Source organism: Pseudopodoces humilis, chromosome 2 (assembly GCF_049639895.1).
Source record: "Pseudopodoces humilis isolate 2021_Gansu_Grassland_sample_001 chromosome 2, ASM4963989v1, whole genome shotgun sequence".
NCBI lineage: Eukaryota > Metazoa > Chordata > Aves > Passeriformes > Paridae > Pseudopodoces > Pseudopodoces humilis.
In genome coordinates, this window is record NC_142201.1 from 68,256,036 (window position 1) to 68,277,811 (window position 21,776).

Below are 21,776 nucleotides of genomic sequence, written 5' to 3' on the forward strand. Positions count from 1 at the left end.
CAGGGTAAAACACATTCTTCCTTGGACTTGCCAGGTTTAACTTCACATGCCAGTAAGAAACTAAGCCAAAATGCTGGCCAAATACCTCTGTCCAGAAGTATTATCCAGACTACAGCCAGCAGAATTACACAGAATCACAGAGGTTGGAAGGGACCCACAAGGATCATTGAGTCCTACTCTTAGCTCTTCACAGGACATCTCAGCCCTGATGCTTAATCCCTTGTAACCACCTACAAATATATTTATGCTGTCGTGGAAGTGTGAAGAACTACTTTTGTTTTCAGAGCTGCATTTTGTAAATGAATTCAGTGGTTGCCTACAGCACAGAGGTATTTTATGAACACAATTACAAAAATGCATCTATTTAGATATTTAGATACTCCACATACTGCAATGCTTTTTTCTCATCAAAACAACTTCCACTGTACATATTGCCATAGGAACTCATATTTAATTACAGATTTAACAAAGAAATGTAGATGTAGGGTGTCTGAACCCAGGTCTCATTTCAAATATTACAATTACAGTTTCAGTCAGTGTAAGGATAGAAGCATCTGAGAAGCCCTGACAGCCTCACACTGAAATTCTGTGTTTAAAACCTGATTATTTAAAAGAAGAAAATTCAGATTATTCAATCTCTTTTCACACCTCTCCAACAAAGCAACTTTGGGAAGGTCCATTGAAAGTTTTATTATGTCTGCACCCTGTATTTAAGGATCAGAAGCAGTATGTTACAAATATACGTATTTATGCTTTTTTGCCTGTGAAGTCATACAGTGAGGTAGCAGAAAACATGCTTTAATGCCAATTTTCAAATCTGAGTGAAATTTTATGAGTTAAACCAGTGCTGTCACAGAGACACTAAAGCAGGATTTTTTGCACATCTGCAAGTATTTGCACAACTCCAGATACAAGCACTGAAATTCCCAATGGGGAGTAAAGTCACAAGTCACAGTGAGATGGACTAAACACAGAGAGCAATCTACTTCACAGCCCAAACTAAACAAAACAACACATATAGCAGCAATGAGTACACAGATAGTGTAAAGATATTAGGATTTCCAATACTGCTACTTTTATCTTGGATAACTCAGTCTATAATAAAGCAGAATACAGTGTTCCGTGCTGGATAAGCTGGCTGCTTTGAACTCACCCAAGCATTCAGCTTTCTGTTCTGGGTCCCCTTGTGGGCAAGTCAGATCCAGATCTTCTCTCTCGCATCCAAACTTTGTCTGTTTTTACCTGAGACCACATCTCACTCCAAGAAACCATCGCTTTCAAAAAGAGCACCGATGCCCAGAGTGAGCCCAGCAAGGGTCAGGCTGCAGGACTTCTCTAGGGGCTAAGAACAAGTAGAGATCTGCCAATCTGGCCACCCACTCCTGAAAGCATTTTTCCAGTTTAGCTTTCCCACCGTGAATTCTTGATGCAGAAAAACAATTAAAAAAAAAAAAAAAGAAAAGAAAAGAAAAGGAAAAAAAAAAGGCAATCCAGTAGTTTATCCTCCAGGCTGGAGAGAAGGAAAGAGGCTGCCACAGCAGCTCCTGTTTTGAATGCTTGGCAGGTACACAAGCACAAGGGGGATGATGCTATAGATAAGCATAGACAGAAATAGCTAGAAGGATGAGCTGGCTCAGGGTAGCAGTGGTGAAAGGCAGCAATCCCCCTTCTCCTGTGATTGCATGAAAACTAGCAGCTGACCCACAGACTCACCGAGAGTGTTGGCAGGAGAGGGTCCCCCCAGGCTCTGAGCCTCACACTGGAAATATCCTCCTTGCACAGATCCCCTTCCCCATCTTGGATGCATGCTTTGAAGGCTGCATCTACTCAGCCTGCTTCTGACTCAGAGCGCAAAACCTGCTCGCTGCCTGTCGGGGGTTTGGTGCTGTTCCCAGAATCCTGCCAGGAAGCTGCAGCTCACAGATCCCCCTGCGCCAGCAGGAAAATACAGAAACTGTGGCTCAGAAAATACTGCCAAAGCACCGAACTGAAGTATCTGGGCACCTCATCTCTTCCCCATGAGCAGCCTCACACAGCTCTCCCTACTGCTCGTACCAGCCCACAAGGAGACGAGCACAGAGATGTCACCTGGCAGTTATGCAACTCCACTGCAAGAACAGTTAAATGAGAGAGTTTTACCCAGCTGCCACCATTTAATAACCATGTCTTGCTCACTCCTTTTCTGTATGGCAACAGATTCAATTTTCTTCTAAAATTGGAAAACAGTCTCACCTGAATGTGCCTGCACTGGGGAAGGAAAAGGATAAAAAATCCTGCTTTTGAAAGCTGCTTGAGCAGGAAAAGATTTGTCAGTGCCCCCTTTACACTGTGCAGCATCAATGCCCAGGAACCCAGATCTTTGGCTGTCAGTATGATGGGACACCTGAGAAACTTCCTGGCTTGGAAAGGGTTGAGATGGGCAAGGACACTGAGCTCAGCTAGAGGTGGCAGTCTGGGAAGGGAGACAATCCTCCTCAATCTGAGAAAATAGAGAAAGGGGGAAGCAAAGAAGGGTGAGAGTCAAGAGCATTGCTGCTGTGGTTTCACTGGTGGGGAGCAAGGCTGGTTGAGGGCATGACAAGGTGTGCACCAGAGAAGAGATAAACTACAGAAGACTAGGACTGGGTCACAGACAAGTGAAACTATGCAATACAGCAGAATTCATGAGTGGGGCAAGCAGCCAGGAATGTGAGAACACAACAGAAGGAGGGAACAGGCATGGGAAGAAAGCGATGTCAAGAGAAACAGAAGAAGAATGATTTGAGAAACAAATGAAAAACTCAGCACTTAGAAAGAAAATGAGGAAAAATAAATCACAAACTAACACCAACCTCATTTTAAATAATTTTGTTAATCTGTTGAGCCTGAAAACATCACATTCTGGCACATGCTTCAATTCCCTTGTTACCACTGGGAGATGCATTATTCCAACCACTGAACCACACTCCTGTGTCCAGGAGGGATTCCTTGCCTCCTTCAGAGCAAGGGGACAGAGGACCTCTAGCACAGTGTTGATGGTGAGGCAAACAGGAGTCAACTCCCATGCCACCACTACATCAACCTAGTGGAGGGAGATGTGGGGCCAAACACTGCTATTATGGGAGAGCTGCTGCCTTGCTCACCAGCTGCCAGCACTGCCAGCTCAGGTTGCTGGAGGAAACCTCGTAGGCTATAGCTACCCCATTAAATTAGCCATTCCCAAGTAGCTTCCTGGGAATAAGGTCACCTTCCAAGATAGGACTGAAATGGGTGACTGCATGCAAGCTGCCTGATGGGGATATGTCCTGACCCTCCAACTCCTGAAAATAGGCCTGGGAACCCACTGGGACAGGGCTGCCTGGCAGGGGTCTAATTCAGGCCAGGAACTGCTCCAGCAGCTCCCCAGTGTCAGCAGACAGGCTCTCCTTGGGGCTTGGCAGTGCTCTTTGCTAATAGAGACAAACCTGTAGCTTAACATAATACTGCAGTTGGTCACAGAAAACCCATTATTTTTTCATCCCGCTTCATATGTCTTGACTACCCTGGAAAATCAGAAAAAAACAGTATGTTTGTCATGGTAGGAAAACTCAGGAACCTAAAATAAATGGCTTTTGAGATAGGGCTGATAAAAGAAAAACCCTTAGGTTCAGAAAGATAAAACCTACAAATGACAGCAGAGATACAAAGGGAAACCAAAATTTGATGGGAGAAAAAACCAACAGCGAGGGATAGCTTTAAACAATTTGTGCCAAGGCAGAGTCTTCAGGCACATTTATTTTCTGTTTTCCGTGAAGGAAATCATCATTGTTATAAAAATTACTGCACGTTTTTTTGATCATGTTGTTTTGTTAGATAAAAACCAATGTTGCCTGACAGTGCTCTGGCAGTAGTACTAGAGCACCCACTGTAGTTTAAATTAAAGCTTTTCAAACTCATTAAACAAAGTATATGTGGACCATTAAAATAAAAAGGATATTTCAAAAACTCACAAGGTGTAAACTGTTCCTTCCTGAAACATTCCTGTCAGCTAGGGTTGCCTCCTTTCAAATTAATGGAGAAGTAAGCGTGAAAAGCAGGTAGCTGATCTAAAGAAACTGAGCAGGAAATGTTTTGGCAGTTGATTGGAGTAAGTACTTTGTATCAGGCAGCTGATGATTTCAGACCTGCCTTGTGTTTTTTGCACTGCTTTGAAAATAAGGTGAACTGCTACCACGTGCTCTTTGTCAAAGAGGAGAACACAGTGGAAGTATTTACAGTTTGATATTTACCGTTTAAATGATGGGTAAGAAAACAAGAACAGTAACAGATGGGCTTCTTTTAACTGAATTTAAGTTATTTAGAGCTACTTCTGGGTAAAAACAAACAACCAACACACACACCAAAAAGCAAACACAATATGCCTTCCTGCTACAAATTATTAATCTGAGATTTAACATCTACATTTGTTGAAATAAAAGTGGAGTCCAGTTTTTAAAGTATATGATTGATAAAATTTAGTGCCCCATTTTTAACTTGCAAAGGTGTTGAAGGAGCTATTTTATTTGCCAAGAGTTCTAAAATATATCTTTATCCTTTCACTGGGATTTGGCTGCTGATTATTTTCACAGCTAAAAACCTGCCTTGTATGTTTGATCTTCCTCACCGGCACTCCAAGCGAAAAAACTGTCTTAAGGTCTTTATTCTACCAGGAATCAACACTTTTGAAAGCTAACTGGGAATCTCCTTATAGGCAACAATACACATACAGCTTATTTCCCAGTACAGTTTTAGGAGGAGACTCTTCCACCTGAGTTAACATTATATAAGGTCTTGCACAAAGACCACTGAGTCAGTTCACCTCTAGGAAATAAAGCGGTGACAGATACCAGCACTCCTCATCAGTCAAGCCAGCAACAGCCAAAAAAACCCCATACAAACCCTTTTACAACCAAAAAGGGATATCCCCAAAAATCAGATACAAGAACACCATGAACCCAAGCAGCTCCCAAGAGCAGATGCAACAGCACTAGAAATAAAAAACTAAAATGTTTTCTTTTCCCAAGAGGAACTTGTGTGTCATGATGTGCTGGTTGTGGCTGGTATAGAATTAATTTCCTTCACAGTAGCTGGACTGGGTTTTTGATTTGTGCTGAGAAAAATAAAGTGTTTGTAATTCAGGGATGTTTTGGTTGCCTTTTCTGCCTCTCACCCCACCCCACCAGCAAGTGGAGTTGGGCAGGGACACAGCCAGGACAGCTGACCCCAGCTGACCAAAGGGATATCCGAGACTGTGTGATGGGGGGGGGGAATATTTGGAGTGATGGGGTTTGTCTTCCCAAGTCACAGTTAGGTGTGATTGAGCCCCTGCTCTCCTTGAAATGGCTGAATATCAACCTGCCCGGGGGGAGTGGTGATTTTAATTTCTTGTTTTTCTTTGCATGAACAGCTCTTGCTTTCTCTATCAAACTGTCTTTATCTCAACCCACAAATTTTCTCATTTTCACTCCTCAGATTCTCTCCCCAGTCCTGCTGGTGGGGAATGCATGATGGGCTGACTCGAGGCTAAACCATGACAAAAAAATATGAAATTCTACAGCTTAAAGGAGATTTTTGAGTTTCGTTGTTTGAGGGTTGTTTTTTTTTAAATCATAGCTTCAAAAAAAATCATCACTGACTTGCTTCAGAAATAAGCATATTTTAGCTCAATAGACTTGTGTATTTATCCTTTGTCTGTATTGAAAGCATTCACATTCAGTTACTGTGTAGCACAGCCTGTACAAGCAGCAAGTTAAGATCACCATGAGAATCAGTTTTCCTCTTACATCAATACATAATTCCCATTACAGAATAGAAACTGCCTAGGAGAGAATTGTCCATGCTTCATTTTAGCATGCAATTTTAGAACAGTTTTTTGGGGAGTGGATTTTTTTAATTTGCCTTTGGTGTTCTGTATGATCTACCATGTTGAAATAATAGAGATGAAAATCCTCCTTGAGCTGCAGAATTGTCAAAGCTTTTGACAATTTTGAGGTCCAGAAGTGTTCCTTGACTGCCACATACACATTCATCTCTGCGTTTTCTGAGGAACCTGCCAGCTAGGGTTAGCTCACTGCCTGCCTTTTACTGTATAAAAATGCTTGTCACTGGGGTGTTCCATGTTTTAATCATCATTCTATAAAGGAATTTGAAAGTGTTTAAAGCAGTTGCCCTCTCGGATCAGAGCTGAAGCCCATCTGGCTTCTCATCCTATGTCCAGTAGCAGTATAAACCATACCTCACAGGATGATTTAAGAGTCATGCAGAGAGCATAGAAAGAACAAACATTCCCCACATCTATGACCCCATAGCCTCAGATCCAGCCATTACAGACCAAATTACCTCTTATAGGTAAGAGTTTACTTTATGTCCAAGTACATCCTAAATTATTACAGTTTATATTCATGACCTCTCTCCTTTTTAACTTCCTGGCCAGTTTCAAGCAACTGTGATGGAAGTGCTGAATTCTCACAAGTTTTAGGAAAGTTGGTGATCAGGGAGTAGAGCTGATGAAAGCCTGGAAAGCAGCTTTAACTCCATATGACAGCAGAAAGTCTTCATGGGAAAATTATACCTCAATGATGAGAAAGCTGCAAATGGAGTAAGTATTTTATGATACCCCAAGGAATTCATCTCTTCATCACAGTTTCTCTCCCATGGTGACTTCTATTGCCTAATGAGGTGCTACCGTGACTGATGTTTCCACAGCAATTCCAGCATCACTAAGGACTCTGCCCTGTGTGGCTTCTCTGTACAAAAGGGCTTGGTACAATTCAGTAAAAAGTGAATTAATCATGAGACAAATTCAATAGAAACCAAGCTTCAGTAGTTCTGCTAGTTTTGTGACCATCAGCATAATTCTGTGGTCTTGAAACCCATAAAATTATAATTTTTTAAAAATTCTACTAATTTTTGGTATACAGTGTTTCATGGATATGTTAATTGATAAGTGCAACATTTCTTTATGTGAAAGGGATTTACCCTTTTTCCTGAATCAACATTTGATTTTAAAGACTGTCCCATTGCTTTCATGGTAAAATGTAGGGGGATTGGAGCTCTCAGAACCCATAAGAAAATTCTCTAAAATTAATTGAACGCAGTGGAATTGTACCAGATAGTTCAGAAACAGCTTCTTCCTACCCTTATTTTTGCTGTTACTCTTATTTGGACACAATAACACATCCTGTGTACAAGAAAAACTCTGTAAGTGCTCACAACACTGCATAAGAACTCATATTTACATGCATGAGGCTTGTTTCTTGTAGCTCCAGCTTTAAGGACCAATAGGGAAGTAGGGAAGTAGGGAATAGCAAGTAGGGAAACAGAAGTATGGGGATGTCTGTCGATCTGGTAAAATATCATAAATCACACCAGTCACAGGTCTCTGGCAAGAGCCAAAGCTGCAAAACACAGAGTAAGAGGTTCTAATAACTAATGTCCTTCTCTAGCTACCTTCCTCTGCCAATTCTGTCAATGCTAAAAACCAAAGTGTCCTTCAACAAAAACAAACTTCAGTGCTATTGCACTTGAAGTTTAAATTATTCCCAGTGCCACAGATAGACTTCCTCCTGAAGGATTTGTTTTACTATTGTAATACTGGTATCAGATGTACACACATGGTTACTTTTCAAGTTACTTTTACTGAGGGGACTACCATAGTACCTGGATTCAACCTCCAGTCATGCTTGATATCAATTAAATATTTCCAGATGCCTGAACAGAGTCTAAAAGGGTGCCCATGCAATTAGTGACTGCCATGGATTCTCATCAGTGCATGTGAAAATGGGTCAGCAACATTTTAGAGTGCGCAGATGTAAAAGATGATGTCTCAGGATGCCTTCCAGCTTTCCTCTTCTAAGTCTACAACACACCATTAAGATAAAGCCTGTGTTGAGCAGTAGACCATTTCACCACCTTCTTTGAAAGCTTTTGTTGGGTCCCTGAAGTTTACTTCCTCATCATCCCTCCAAGTTTTATTTCTGCCAGCCCTTAGACTTCCTTCAATCTTCTCACCTAATTATTCTCACCTGTCTGTTTTCTCTAACCTCAGTTTCCTGCCTTCTCTTCTGTATTTCCACTTAAATCTAAACCATGCTTGCAGTCATACTGTACTGATTGTTTTCCTAAATCATGTATGAAAACAAATGATAGGTACCATCCTAAGACACAGCTGAAGCTGTCAAGGATTCTTTTGAACATTTAACTATGAAAGACCTTCAGCGTTGCTAAGAGATTTTGTTTTACTCACTACATCTACTGTGGCTAAAAGACACTGTGAACACTAACAGTTAAGCAGTGCAAGTGGCTCAGTTCTATGCCTTTCAGCCTTATTGTGCCAGACATTTTTACATTATTCCTACACAGTTCCCAGCAGCCAGGGCCAGAGCCTGTGTAATGATGTGTGGCACTGCAAGCACTCTCCTTCAGTCTGCAGTGCCCAGCCATGCCATCAGCCAGCCTGCTAAACGATCAGTTAGTAACAAGAATAAAGAGTTTAAGCTGTGTAAATAAGAAGCATTCATGTAGCTGGGAAGGGAGGCATTAGTCATTGTGCTAACAGAATATCCTGACTACAAAAAAGACCAAAGCACGCACAGATCAAGGATCCGCTTATCACTGGTATCAAATAAGAGGATTACATATTGCATTAACCAGAGATGTTTTCATATCCCCTGCTCTCCATATCCCAGGCAATTTTCTCTGGCCTCTCAGAAGAGAACATTCAAAATGAACTCTTGGAGAATAAAAGTTAATAAGCAGCAGGGATGGCTAAGATTCACTAAATTAGCAGCAAGCCAACTTCTCAGTAGAAAAATAAAGATTTCTTTTGTTCTCTAAAGTTATTTCATAGAGCACAATTTTTATTACACCAAGAACATGAGGTGGCATAGGCTCTTCCACCTTACTTTAATAAACTGCCTACACTTATTTGCTCTCACAAGAAAGACAGGCTGTTCCCTTGCAGAGTATGGAGTCGGATAAAGGAAACAGTGCCTGCAAGAGGGCTTGTGGACTAATCAGCAAGGCACAACTTTACTACAAATGGAGACCAACCATGTTCTCTAGTGAGGAGTGGCTATTTACAGTTTTGGGCAATTCAAGGCAAAGAGGAAACTTGGCAGTGCTCTGTGCCATGTGTGTATAGCCACTCTCCTGGAATAAAAGTGATGTGTCAGCTCAGAAGGGTGACTGGTGCACTTGAGGAGGTGCTCAGTGATGGCTCCTCCTAGAAATGCCCTCAAGTCAGGTGTAAACAGCCAGACATTCTGCAAAGGGAAGCTCCAGTTCTGGCAGATTTACACACTTAAAAAAAATCAGACCCCAGGACTATCAATTCCACTCTGTGCTGTGGAACTTTCTTCAAGATATTGTCCTACCAATGGTTTGCAGGTGCATTTCTTCAGAATTAGTGCCATTACTTCTTCCTTTGGGTCAAACAGCCATGACAGGTTTTGCAACTCCAGCTGGTAAAAAACCTCTACTCCAAGAACATGGCATAAGCCAGGTGGAGTTTTACAGAAGCAGCATCCTTTCCTTCAACGCAGCTTGCAGCACTACAAGCTAGAAATTTAAGGTAAAATCCAATCTCCTCTAATAACATTTAAAAAGTGAAATAAAATTTGGTATATTATGAGGTAGAGCCTGGAGGTTTTTATAAACCACCATCCTATTCTAAACATGAAAGCTGAGCAAAAGCCATCAGACTCTGGCAGAACCAGATCTGTGGTCTGATTCATCCAAATGGCGAGTGAAGCCAATAAGACTTTTGACAAGCCTCAGACAAGTGTCATTCTGCATTATTATTTTGGGATTTAAAGCCTCTCTTCAGCCAGCCCATATTAAAACAGGCAATTTCAAAGAGTCAGATGAAAGGCCCCACCCCAGTAAATCAGGTGTCTGTAAATGGCCATTCACTTAAGAGCTGGAATTAATGGTTCCTGTGGGTCCCTTCCAATTCAGAAGAGTCTCTGAGTATGAACACTGTGTAACTCAGGTGTTACTCTGTGGTAGAGTTGCTGGAGCTGACTCAGTGCAAACCCAGATGAGACACTCAAGTCCCCAAGTAGTTTTCTTGCTTATTCTTGACCATGAAAGTCCAGAATGATGAAGTGAATCCATGGAGTTTGCTTTATAAATTGTCCATCTTCGAGAAGAGATTCTCCATGTCCAGCAAGATCTTGTGTCAAAGGGGAGAAGACCGAAATCTTTTAACATTCTTGCTAGTGATTTTCTTCATAATTAGAAGGAGAAAAAAAAAAAACAAAACCCCCCAGAAGATCAGAACTGACCCACCATTATTGACTGAACACAAAACTCATTATGGTAAACTACACTACAACAAAACTGTTTTTACCAGCATTCCCATTCAGCTTCACCAGTTCCCAGTGTGTGGAGGTGAAATCAGCGAAATGTAACATAACAGTGCCCTGTTAGAGTCACTGACAAGTGGTTCATAAGTGAGGCATCAAACCAGCCAAGGATCAGGTAAAGATGTGAAGAGCATTCAGGGCTGAGGATAAGAACTTTCTACTGTCTCAGCCAGGGATGAGAGGCAGCAAAGGGGGTCAGCACAGAAGGTGGTGCAGCAGGGACGGTCAGCTGGGAGAGCAGCTGGGAGATGGGAAAAGCACTTGCATCAGAAGTGGGGCACTGGATATCTAAGGGGTGTTACAGGAAGAGTGACAGGATTTCACTTAATAAAATGTGTAGGTAACTCCCTGCTGTGAGAGTGGAAAGTAGTCAACTGTGCTCTCTGCACAGAAAAATGTGCAGGAAAAAAAAAAATAAAAGGAGACTATCTATTTTAGCTACATGCCTGAAATACCGATGAACCATTCACAGAGAGAAAACAGAGATGCAATAAGGCACAGAATGCCATGGCAGGACATCAGGCAGATAGTCTTGGAAAGAGCTGACCTAGCAGTGGTAACTGCAACTGTGAAAGGTGGTAAAACCAGGTCAGTCCCATCCAGGAGCTAAAAAAAAAAACCCCACTCAGGGATGGGGATGAGAGGATGAATTTATAAAGTAATGGCTGGGCAAAAACATCAGCATGTTTCCAAATAAAATGTTTTTCATGTGAAATGCAGTGTCAACAGCAGGAACATAAATCCAAGAACATTTAATTTTTTCCAGGAAAAAAAAGCACTGAAAAAAATTGAGGAAGAAATTTTGAGACCCATCAATAGTGGTAAAAAGTGCAGCAGAGTAATTTTTCAGAGATTCTTCTTCATTCCTTTATCAACAGATAAGCATTCCCTCTTGCCTCTATCCAGACTTGCATGGCTGATATCACCTCACATAATTGCTGGTCAGTGGAGCAATAACAAAATTTTCTCCTGAGCCAAAACATTATTTTCAAAGCATATATTAATCTACATACAGTCCATTATAATTTGTGCTGCATTCTCTTCTAGTTAGGAGATGAGTTTTTCAGCAACATGGTATTTCCTAACCCTCAGCATACTCTTCTTGCCTTTTGCCCAGGTGAAGGAAGATGAGAAAATCAAAAAAACAGCTCCAGAGGGTTTTTACTGATGGTAAAAGTAACTGATACGAGTGGGAGAGTCAAGCCAGGAACTTATAGAATGGATTAATTGAGGGAGACCAGGAAAGAGACTTAGGAAAGAAAAATTTGGTTTCTGACCTTCCTGTGTGAAAGGTGGTGACAGCCAACACCTGTTTTCTCTCACTGTCACAGCAAGTTTAATCTCAAGCATTTATGATACTGGGTGCAAATAATAATTTCTTCCCATTTTGGATCAGGTTTGGTATTGGAAGAGGTCAAGCTCCTTCATCTCCTCTAAACTTTCTTCTACCCCTTCATCACCACTTGCAGCATAAGCAAAGCAATCCTTTTTATATCCTTTAGAGTTTCATCTTCACTGAACACTATCAGTTGTCCCCAGAGTTCTAATTTATACCCTATTACAGTACTACATGGGAATTAAATTAGCGGACGCCAAGCCAATTGCCCAGGGAATTTTAGCGAAGTAGTCTTTGAAATTTACTAAGAGTGGAACATGTATTCACTGCAAAAATAGAATGATGTGGGTGTCTTTAAAAACTGTGGCAGGTTCACAATTTTGTATGTTCTAGTCTAAACTAGAAGTAACATAAAACCCTAAATATATGAAATATTTATATTACCTTTTGTGAGTGAAAACTGAAAAAAATACACATTCTAAAGCCAGCTATGTGCCTAAATTCAGGCTACCTCTGATCAGAAAATCCCAAAGAGACAAATATCTAACAGATATATTCTTCAGGAGAATATGGGAGAAAGATTGAACTTTTTTCCCTTTATTTTTAAACACAGGCTTTTGGTGTATTCTTGATATTTTCTCATATTTAAAAGTAGAACAATTATTTACTTTTTTTCTGCTTTTTTATGGAACCAATACACAAAACATGCTTTTGACTCCATAGAAACAGCACTTTAATGTCAGTCAAATTAATAAAGCCCCAAAATTTACAGGAACCAATTTTAAACAGCATCAGAGCAGACGGAAGAAGAATGCTCTTGCAAATCAGAAAATGGAAGATAGGCTCCAAGCTTCCTACATTTTTTTTTTTAATGATTTATTATGTCAGCAAAGACCTCCTCTTCCTTAGGAGTCAAACTCACTTGAGCAAGAAGCAGCCTCAGTCTTTCCTTTAGAGACACCTTGACATGTGGTAACTGTTCATACCCTGCATAATATTTGGGCAGACAAAAGGCTTACTGTAAGTTTCTGGCAAGTTTTTCTTTTTCAAAAAGTCAAAACTAATATGAAGCGTTTTATCCCAGTATTAACTAATGTCCTAGCTACTGTAGTGATGGATCCCAACAGTGGAACACAGACAAATCTGTAACTGCAGCTCAAATGTAAACAGATGACATCTGACAGGAATCGTGCAAATTCTAGAAAAATATACATGCCAGGCTACAATCCAATGTACTTCCAGCAGGAAAAATAACTGAGCCTACATTTATTTACCTGTAAGAGTAAGTAAAATAAATAAGAGTAGAACAAATTTTGCATTGAAAAAAACTGCAATTAAAAAAATTATGAGTCACTCCTCCAAACCTTCATCATTAAAAATAAATAACAACACATTTATTTGTCTATTGTTAATTCAGACTTTGAGAACAGTTGCATTGTTTTACCTAGCTTTTTCTCCTCAAACTGGAGGTATTAGAAAAACTTTATACATATATGTATAAACAATATGTATGCAAACCAGGCATTAAAAAAATCATGAAATATCAGGAGACCCACAAGAAAAATTACTAGGACTGTAGCAAATACTATTCTAATCTACAAAACGCCTGTCATGGGGTGGCTTTACCTTTAAGATGGTTTTGGGAGTTAAGGAAGTTGAAGTTGCTGGTGGCTGATGGGAGTCTTTCCTCCTGACCAATTATCAGTCATTTCTAAGAATTGACAGCAGTTTTGACCATTAAAAAGTGAAGTCAACTTGTAAACACCTCTTTAAGATGTAAAGTCAGAGCGCTCTTGTCCTTTTTGTTTCCTGGCTGTGAAAGGTACCAGAGCTCCAGCTGGCCTCCCGTTCCCTGCCCAGGCCATGCAGCCGGGTGGGGGCTGGGCTGGGCCTGCCGCAGCTCCCGGCCGGGAGATGGGGCCTGCGGGGCTTGCCCCGGGCTCTGGCCGGGCCAGGCCGGTCCCTGGCTCGGCTGCAGCTTTTGCCGTGATGGAATTCACCAGAGACTGCCGAGTAAAGAAAGGAAAAAAAAGCTCTTGACCTGCGGCAGGCTGAGACAGTGACCACACTCTCCAGAGCAGCCATGAAGAATCTTCCATCACAGACAGCTCCAGCTGCTGCTCTGGCAGAGATCACAGAACCATCTACAAAGCCTGGGCAAGATTTTAACCTTTTCATTACCCAGATGAGACTTGCAGATTAATCCTTTTATCCAGAAAGAGAAAAAGAAAGTAATCAACATGTAAAGAGACTTTTTAAACTATCAGAGACAAAGAAAAGAAGCTTCAGAAAAGGAGATGCTTTATAAGCTGAAATTTTTCTGTTAAAGCTATGGAGATGGACAATAAGGTATTGAAAAAAACTCCTTTAATTCATGACAATGCCAAAATAAAACAATAAAAAATTAAAATAAATATTAAAAAAAAAAACCACACAAAAACCAGAAACCAAGGAAGACTGTTTCACTCTTGGTCCTTGCAGCACACACAAGTTATAACAAGCCCTCCATGAGCACAGACTAGATAACAATGTCCAGTTTGAGGGAGAATTGAATCCTCAGGCCTAAAAAGTACACTCTAACTAGATCCCAAGCCCACAGAGAAACACACCTCCACATCACTCTCTCTGCATCTTTCTCACTCATAAAGAAACCCAGATGCTGTGCCGTCCAAGGACACCTTTAGATCCCAAAATCCTTGAAGTGGACGAGGAAGGGTCACCCTCTATCCTACACCTCATGCCAAATAAGGCAGCCCCAGCCAGGCTATGCAGACAACAGGGATACATGGAGAGAAAACCCTGAGAAAGTCTGCAGAGTCCTACAGACTGCAATACTGAATTTTGAATGGCTGAAGTACTACCAGTGATCAGATCACCTAAATGTAGGGATTCTCACGTCTTACTGCCAGCAACACACTGGTGGCAACCACAGTTCTGAATGAGATACAGCACTGCCCCAAAAATGCACACCCTAGCACGTAGCACACCATTGATTCATTCTCTAGAGCTATCATGTGTATTTCCAGATAGTGCTTTGAACTTGTATCAGCAAGATCAATACTGCTGCCTTTTATAGATCAGAACTCTCCGGCCTCACAGTTACTACTTCAGCATATATGAAAGGCTAGCAGGATATAAAGGGATCACATTCAGCTCAATGTGTTAAGACATTAGAAAAATCAAACAGGCAGGTCTTTGGCTCCAAATTACTTCAAAGGTCAAGATGAAAAATGGAGCATGTTACCTGCCATACCATCTTCTGAGCATTATTAATATTTTCTTAGCAGTCTTGATGCCAAACACAAACCCAGCCTGCAACAATGTTAACACTACTGCCAGTAGATCTTCTGACTTTTTACAGTGACCTGTCAATTTGTTCATCAGCAGATGATATTTCCTTATCTAACATTAAATTGGAATATGTACATACCAAAATACGAAAGCTTCAAAGGAACAGAATATTGTTAGGGTAGAGAGTGCCTACTGCAGCCTACCTCTCTGCTCTTTTGCTGCCACAGCAGCTTCACAGTGGTGGTTCCTATCTCTCCATCCAAGAAGCTTCAGGACTAGAGAAAAGGAGGTTTGCTTCCAGATAGAAAAACTGACATTCATTTGCAGCCAGCCTCTACCTTGCATTGAGGCTGTAAGTGGAATAATTCAAAAGTCAGTAGCACTGACCCTGTGGGCCCAAATACTCTATTATCTCCAAATTTCACAAATTTTTACTGGGAAAAAAATGCACATGGAGTGAAAACTGTGTTGCACAGGGCACTGTGGGTCCCTGAGGAGACCCCCAGCTGCGTGCTGGGTAGTGCAGAACAACTCTCTGCACACAGAGAAGGGCAAGTAAATCCCTCCCTGTCACACACCCGCCTCTTGTTCAGCACTCTGGACACAGTCTAAGGAACCTCCCCGCATTCACAGGTGGCAACACAATTCTGAGACTTCAAAAGATTTTTGTTCCATCTCTAAAGCCTTTGGGAGCCTACAGATGTGATGGTAAAAGAACAGAAGTAGGACGAAACTTAAAGAGAAACAGAAACCACAGCATTGCAGTTTATATTGGACAAGTAGAGATATTAGCAAATCACGGAGGCATCAACATAAATGCCACCTTCTTCTTGCCATGTTTGATTCACAATTTCATTAAAACCACAAAGCTGTTTTTGGAAGAATTCAGAAAAATTCTTCTAAAAAACTAAACTTGACAGGAATCTCAAATACATTTCTCTGTGATTCAATATGTGATCAAACTCAGATCAATCATCTTCTGGATAATTAATGCCAAAACCAACATAAAAAATGAGTGTTTCATTTTTATGCTAGCTGCCTTTGGACTGCTTTGGGACTGCATGAGGCCCCAGTTGAGAACATCTTCTCAAATGTGTACTTTTGTCTGGTAGGCATCCAGTCTCAGTTTACCTCAAGTATTGTGGATATTCTAGCATCTATACACTTGTGCAATTGACATTATATGGATGCATCCTGGAATAGGTGATTAATTTTTGTGTATTTTACCCCTCTTTGAGACAGTAAGTTACATAAGCAGCAGTTTCAATGATTCAGACAGGCAGCTAGAAAGAACAGACCTCAATTTATTTCTTTTTAAAATGTATACTTGTAAATTAAGAAGCATTTCAAGATTAGGCATCTGTCCAATTCTTTTTATCATTTAGCGCATTATGCTAATGAGGATGCTGTTTCTTTAATTGTATCATTTGAAGAAAAAATTGCATTCAGTCCCTTGATCTTCTTTAAAACCATTTCTATGTTTGATTCCCCTATAGGCTTTTAATCACACTGCCTCAGTGTGAAACTCCCCATTTGAGCAAAACTCTTCTCAAAACTGGTTCACTGAGAAAGTTTAAATGGTTTTCTCTCATTGGAGCTGCATCCTTTACCACTTGCCAGCTTTAGGAGGAAGAGCCATAAGAGTCAAACTAGGTGGAATGAAGAGTAATGCTGACACTTAATATACTGTGTATGTAACATACTAAATGCCAGGATTTGTTAGGCAGGGTAGAGAGACAACAGAAGTGAGCTATAAAATACTTCTCCATGACACTTGACAGTAGAATTCAGTAAATCCTATTTAAAATAAAAGCACATATCATCAGCTGTTGAACTTCACTGTGCAAAATTACCCATACATGATGTTCATGGGCATTTGTTATTAGTCAAATGCTTCATTGTGGCTTTTTTGTCTGTTTTAGCACAAACACTACAGGAACTATAGCAAATGTACTTTCCAGTTACGGTATATCTATTTAGAGTTTAACTTCAGTATTTGTTAACGTATTGTGCTTTCATCCTACTCTGATAGCCTGGATTTTGTTGAAACTAAGAACCAAACTGCACTAACATCTTGAAGCAAAGTATTTACAAACAAATATTCTGACACCTCATTTATCTCTTTTGCCATAAAATTGGCTTATACATGATTAATTATGAAAAATAAGCACAGCATGCTTTCATGCACTTTTACTTTGAAATCCAGGTCACACTTTGTTTTGAAATTCAGAAAAACAATATAAATAATATAATTAACATATCAGAAGATTCTTTGCAAGTAACTTTATTTAAGCAGACTAAACCAGGAGCTTATGGAGTTCTTGCTATTCTGTCATTGTAGACAAATCATTTCTTAACCCTTGTTTATATACTTCACTTTATTTGACTAATCCTTAATACTGAAAGGATCTTTGGAGTAGGCATCCTTATACTTAGCCTCACAATGCTGAATGGAAACAGTCTTGTCCTAAAACATGTACAAGCTAATTCCTGCTCTGTGGATTTGTTTCCAGCTGGGATGCTGCTCCTTAGAAACAAGTTAATAATGGTGTGGTTATAGATGGGAAACCAGAAACTTGAGATGGAGAATCATAGATTCCTTTAGGTTGGAAAAGACCCTTAAGATCATCAAGTCCAACCATTAACCCAGCACTGCCAATTCCACCACTAAACCATGTCCCCAAGTGCCACACCTGCACATATATTAAACTCCTCCAGGGATGGTGACTCCATCACTTCCCTGGGCAGTCTGTTCCAATGCTTGGTAACTCTTTATTGGAAGCAGCTTTTCCTAACAGCCAATCTACAACTCCCTTGGTGCAACTTGAGGCCATTTCCTCTTTTCCTACTGCTTGTTACCTGGGAGAACTTGTACCTGGCTACACCCTCCTTTCAGGCAGTTGAACAGAATGATAAGGTCTCCCCTGAGCCTCCTTTTCTCTAGGCTGAGAAACCCCAGACCTCTTGGCTGCTCCTCACAGGACTTGTGCCCCAGACCCTCCCCCAGCTCCACTGCCCTTCTCCAGACATGCTCCAGCCCTTCAATGTCCTTCTTAAAATTAGTGAAGGGCCCAGAACTGAACACAGGATCTGAGGTGCTGCCTCACCAGTGCTGAGTAAGGCTTTCATAACTCACCTGAATACATACAGTGAATCATTCTACAGGTTCTCCACTCATGGCACTTAGTTGTCAAAATACCTTTGTGGTGACATATTTCAGTATTATACCATGCCTTTCTCAGGCATTTGCATTTGATCATGTTCAGTTCACCTCATGTGAACTATCCTCTATCTGTACAGATCCTCCCCAAGTCTAAATGTGAAAGTCATGTCTGGCAACAGACAAAGATCACACCTTGACCAGCCACTTGCTTCATTTAGTGAGAATTTAATTTCTAGGTACATGCTGTTTTCACTAAAAAAATTACCTGGCTATCACAGTAACAGCCATTTCTCAAGACCTTCACAAAGAATGAGAAAATATGAGGTTTATCAGCTGAGGATAAAAAGATGAGGTTTTGACCTTAGCTGCTTTCTAGAGCCAGCCCCAAAGCCAACTGCAGCATCAACTCCAGCCCAGGAAGTTTGTCTTGCCTGCACAGCAGCCGAGCAGTGACCGCTGGCTCACAAAAGGCCACATGGGCTAGGAGCTGCTACCTGAAGTGGTCTGACCAGAAAACAAGAGCCTCCCATGTCAAAACGAATGGCCAAAATACTTGTGATTGGTGTATTGCAGAGCTAGAAATAGAAAGCAATTCTTTAACCATACTGCTGGTATTTGAATAGCTTCTCTTTTAAAAGGGCAAACAGTTCATTTAGCTGAAAGCTTGCTTGCAGTGGCTGGGCTCCATTTCAGTAAATATTAGAACTGCCTTTTTCAAAAAGGAAGCTCAACTCTTTTAAAGGTTAAGAAGGTAACAGGCAAATACACAATTAAAAAAACCCCAAAACACTAAAAGGCACTGTACTTGTTTGTGAGAAACAGGGTGGGAAGATAAAGCCATGGATGCCACATGTGCAAGAAGAAAAGCAGAATCTGGAATATTGGCAAATGACAAGCTAGGAGGCTGAGGTCTGCCAGAAATCCATCAAGTGAGGTATTCTTCAAGCATGTATTCTCAAAGGTATGAAAAATATTGTCACATTGAATTTTATTCCAGCAGAGGATCTGTTCCAGAAGGACCACTTTAAAAGTGTGGCTTTGGGAAATTCTGCAAATTTTAGTCATGGCTTAATACAAGAGAGTAGTGAAATCAACTCCAGCTGATGTTATATTGGACTCCTACTGGATACAGGTAAACCATTTAACTAGAAAATTATGATTTACTACAGGCAAAGGGCAATGCTCTAATTTCTTTTGCAACTGGAAAATATCTATTTATTTGGCTATTTTAGAAAGACCATTTCTCAAAATTAAAAACAAATCATGTGCAAAATTGGCTAGGGGAATATAGTCACATACGAAAATATACAAGGACCTACTAAGGGATGTTTCATTACATGGCAAAATAAAAAGCAAAGTTACTGTGCTACAGACATGAAAGGAAGCTTTTGTGGTTGAAGAGTTCTGGCTACAGAGAGTGAAAGCAGCAGCAGAGAAACCTGTAAAACAAATGCATAGTACATAACAGATGGGGGAAAGACACTGTTAGCAATGAATACAAATTAACATTGCAGAAATGCAAGCAAACAATGGAAGCAAAAAAACAAAAAACTGCTGTGAGGTTTATGGCCCCTCTCTAAATGGAACAAGAATAAGAGAATGCCAAGTAATGACTTCAATAGCTGCTCATTCCAGACAAAAATTATCAAAAAATTCAGAAAAAGGCAAATGTATTTGATAACTACTTCTCTGCATTCAGAAAGATGCAGTATGCCTTATTCACTTGTTTCAGTGATAATGACATGACTATAACTCAAGAGAGCTTTAAATAGCCCCTCAGTTTAAACCCTGCATTCAAGAGCAGAGGGCAGATGAATCAATAACTTTGAATTCAATGACTCTTTCAAAAACCATAGGTGCACTAAAGGGCCCTGGTGACTGGAAAGACTTACTATCAAAGCAGCATTTAAAGGGCTAAGTGGGATAAGCAAAGCACCTATCGAGCAGTTAGACTGACATCAGTAGTAAGCAACAGCAGGGAAAGATTAGCATGGGACACAATCAATAAGGCATTGAAAGACAGTCACATAATTAACACCAGTCAACACAGCTGTATGGAAAACAGGCCTGGTCATGTAAATCCCATCATTTGTATGCAGTGACATCATCATTTGATGATGGTATGTGCTGACAGGACATATTTCTAGCCCTAAATTCACACTATGCAGTGATTTAAAGTCACGCTATACATAAAATCCTGAATTAAAAGATTCACCACACTAAATCATAGTATGCTCATAAATCATACACTGCTCATAGCAAGTGAATTTAAACAGTGACTAGCTAAATGGATAACTAAATGGAGAATCAACATCCTGATAACAGAATCCTTGTCAGTCCAGCACAGAAAAAAAAATGAAGTATAACACTTGGAATCCCAGAAGAGATACAGACTGTCTTTGGGAGGCAAGGCTCATTATTTACTGAAACAATTTAATGGTGACATGGTAGATTGATTGCACTCTTTATATCAAGACCTGGTCTCTTTCAGAACAATGTGCTAAATAAAGAAAAATTAAAGGACTACTACTGAAATACTATGAATTCCTCTGACCGCCACAGAGCAGGCAAGAAGAATAGATACTCATGTGGTCCTCTTTGGTCTTTAAATTCATAAGCGTAGGAAACAATGACCCAAACATTATTAATCCCTCAGGAATTTAATGCAATAAGTGAATCATGCTTAATCCATCTGATAATTACTTGATTCTGTCTGTTTGAAACAAAAACACAGGGTTTTTAAAATGCCATTCCCAGAAACAATTCTGGAATGGGCCAGGAGACTTTATACTTCTAGTTTTGCGGCAGGCACTGAAATTGCTACAGGACTTACAACTCCAGTGATGAGAAGGCACAGTTACAACTGCTCTTAAACCAGAGTCATTTGTAACAATGGAAATGCATAAAATAATATTTCTGTACAATTTCTTTGCATCCCTCAATGTCCTGCAACGTTGTCCTCAAAGAGGAGATATGCATTGCATGGTGCATTCTCTTCTCTCACGTGGGACAACATGCAGGGCTGGAACATCACCAGCCACCCATGAGCCCATAAACACAAGATTTCTCTTCTTTAGTTTTTAGCCACCTGACTGCTGCAGGATTATGACCAGGATGTATGTGCCACTCAGAAGACAGTGACACTCCAGTTTGACCACTTGTTTCACAGCCATAATCACAGTATTTGTGACTGTCACCAGAGAAACACTTTGGGTCTCCCCAGTGGAAAGAGCAATGCTTATGCCATGTTGATGTCTGAACTTGTCCAGCAAGTTGTTTTTTATCACTTGAGGGACAGGATCGTGCCTGGCCATGGAGATGGATGCACAGAGGCTTCAGCAGGCATTGTTACTGCTCACCATGAGCACAGCCTGGTGCCCCTACAGCACAGTTTTACCAGGATCTATGTCACTTTCATCTCCCCACTGACAAAGTTATGCCTTCCCAAGCATGAAAGACTATCTTCAAATATTGTTATAATGCCTCAAAAAGTAACGGGATTTAGTTTATATATATATACATATATATATAGTACATTGGTGTAGATAGTCATATCTTCAGGGTATACTATGCCTAACAAACAAAGCAAAAACATGAGCAAAGCAAAGGTCTGTTTTTGTTC

General features: G+C 40.5%; 1 long non-coding RNA gene across 2 annotated transcripts in view; it reads right to left on the reverse strand.

Moving 5' to 3' along the window:
* The window catches only part of LOC148184874 (uncharacterized), a 37,130-nt gene that overhangs the window by 6,406 nt on the left and 8,948 nt on the right, over positions 1–21,776 (reverse strand). Inside the window, exon 3 of one of the 2 annotated variants that reach the window (XR_015772058.1) lies at positions 8,894–10,171. The exons of the other annotated variant lie outside the window; for it this stretch is intronic. This is a non-coding gene — a long non-coding RNA (uncharacterized LOC148184874). Of the gene's footprint in view, positions 1–8,893; positions 10,172–21,776 lie in introns of those variants that run through there. 2 annotated transcript variants of the gene reach the window in all.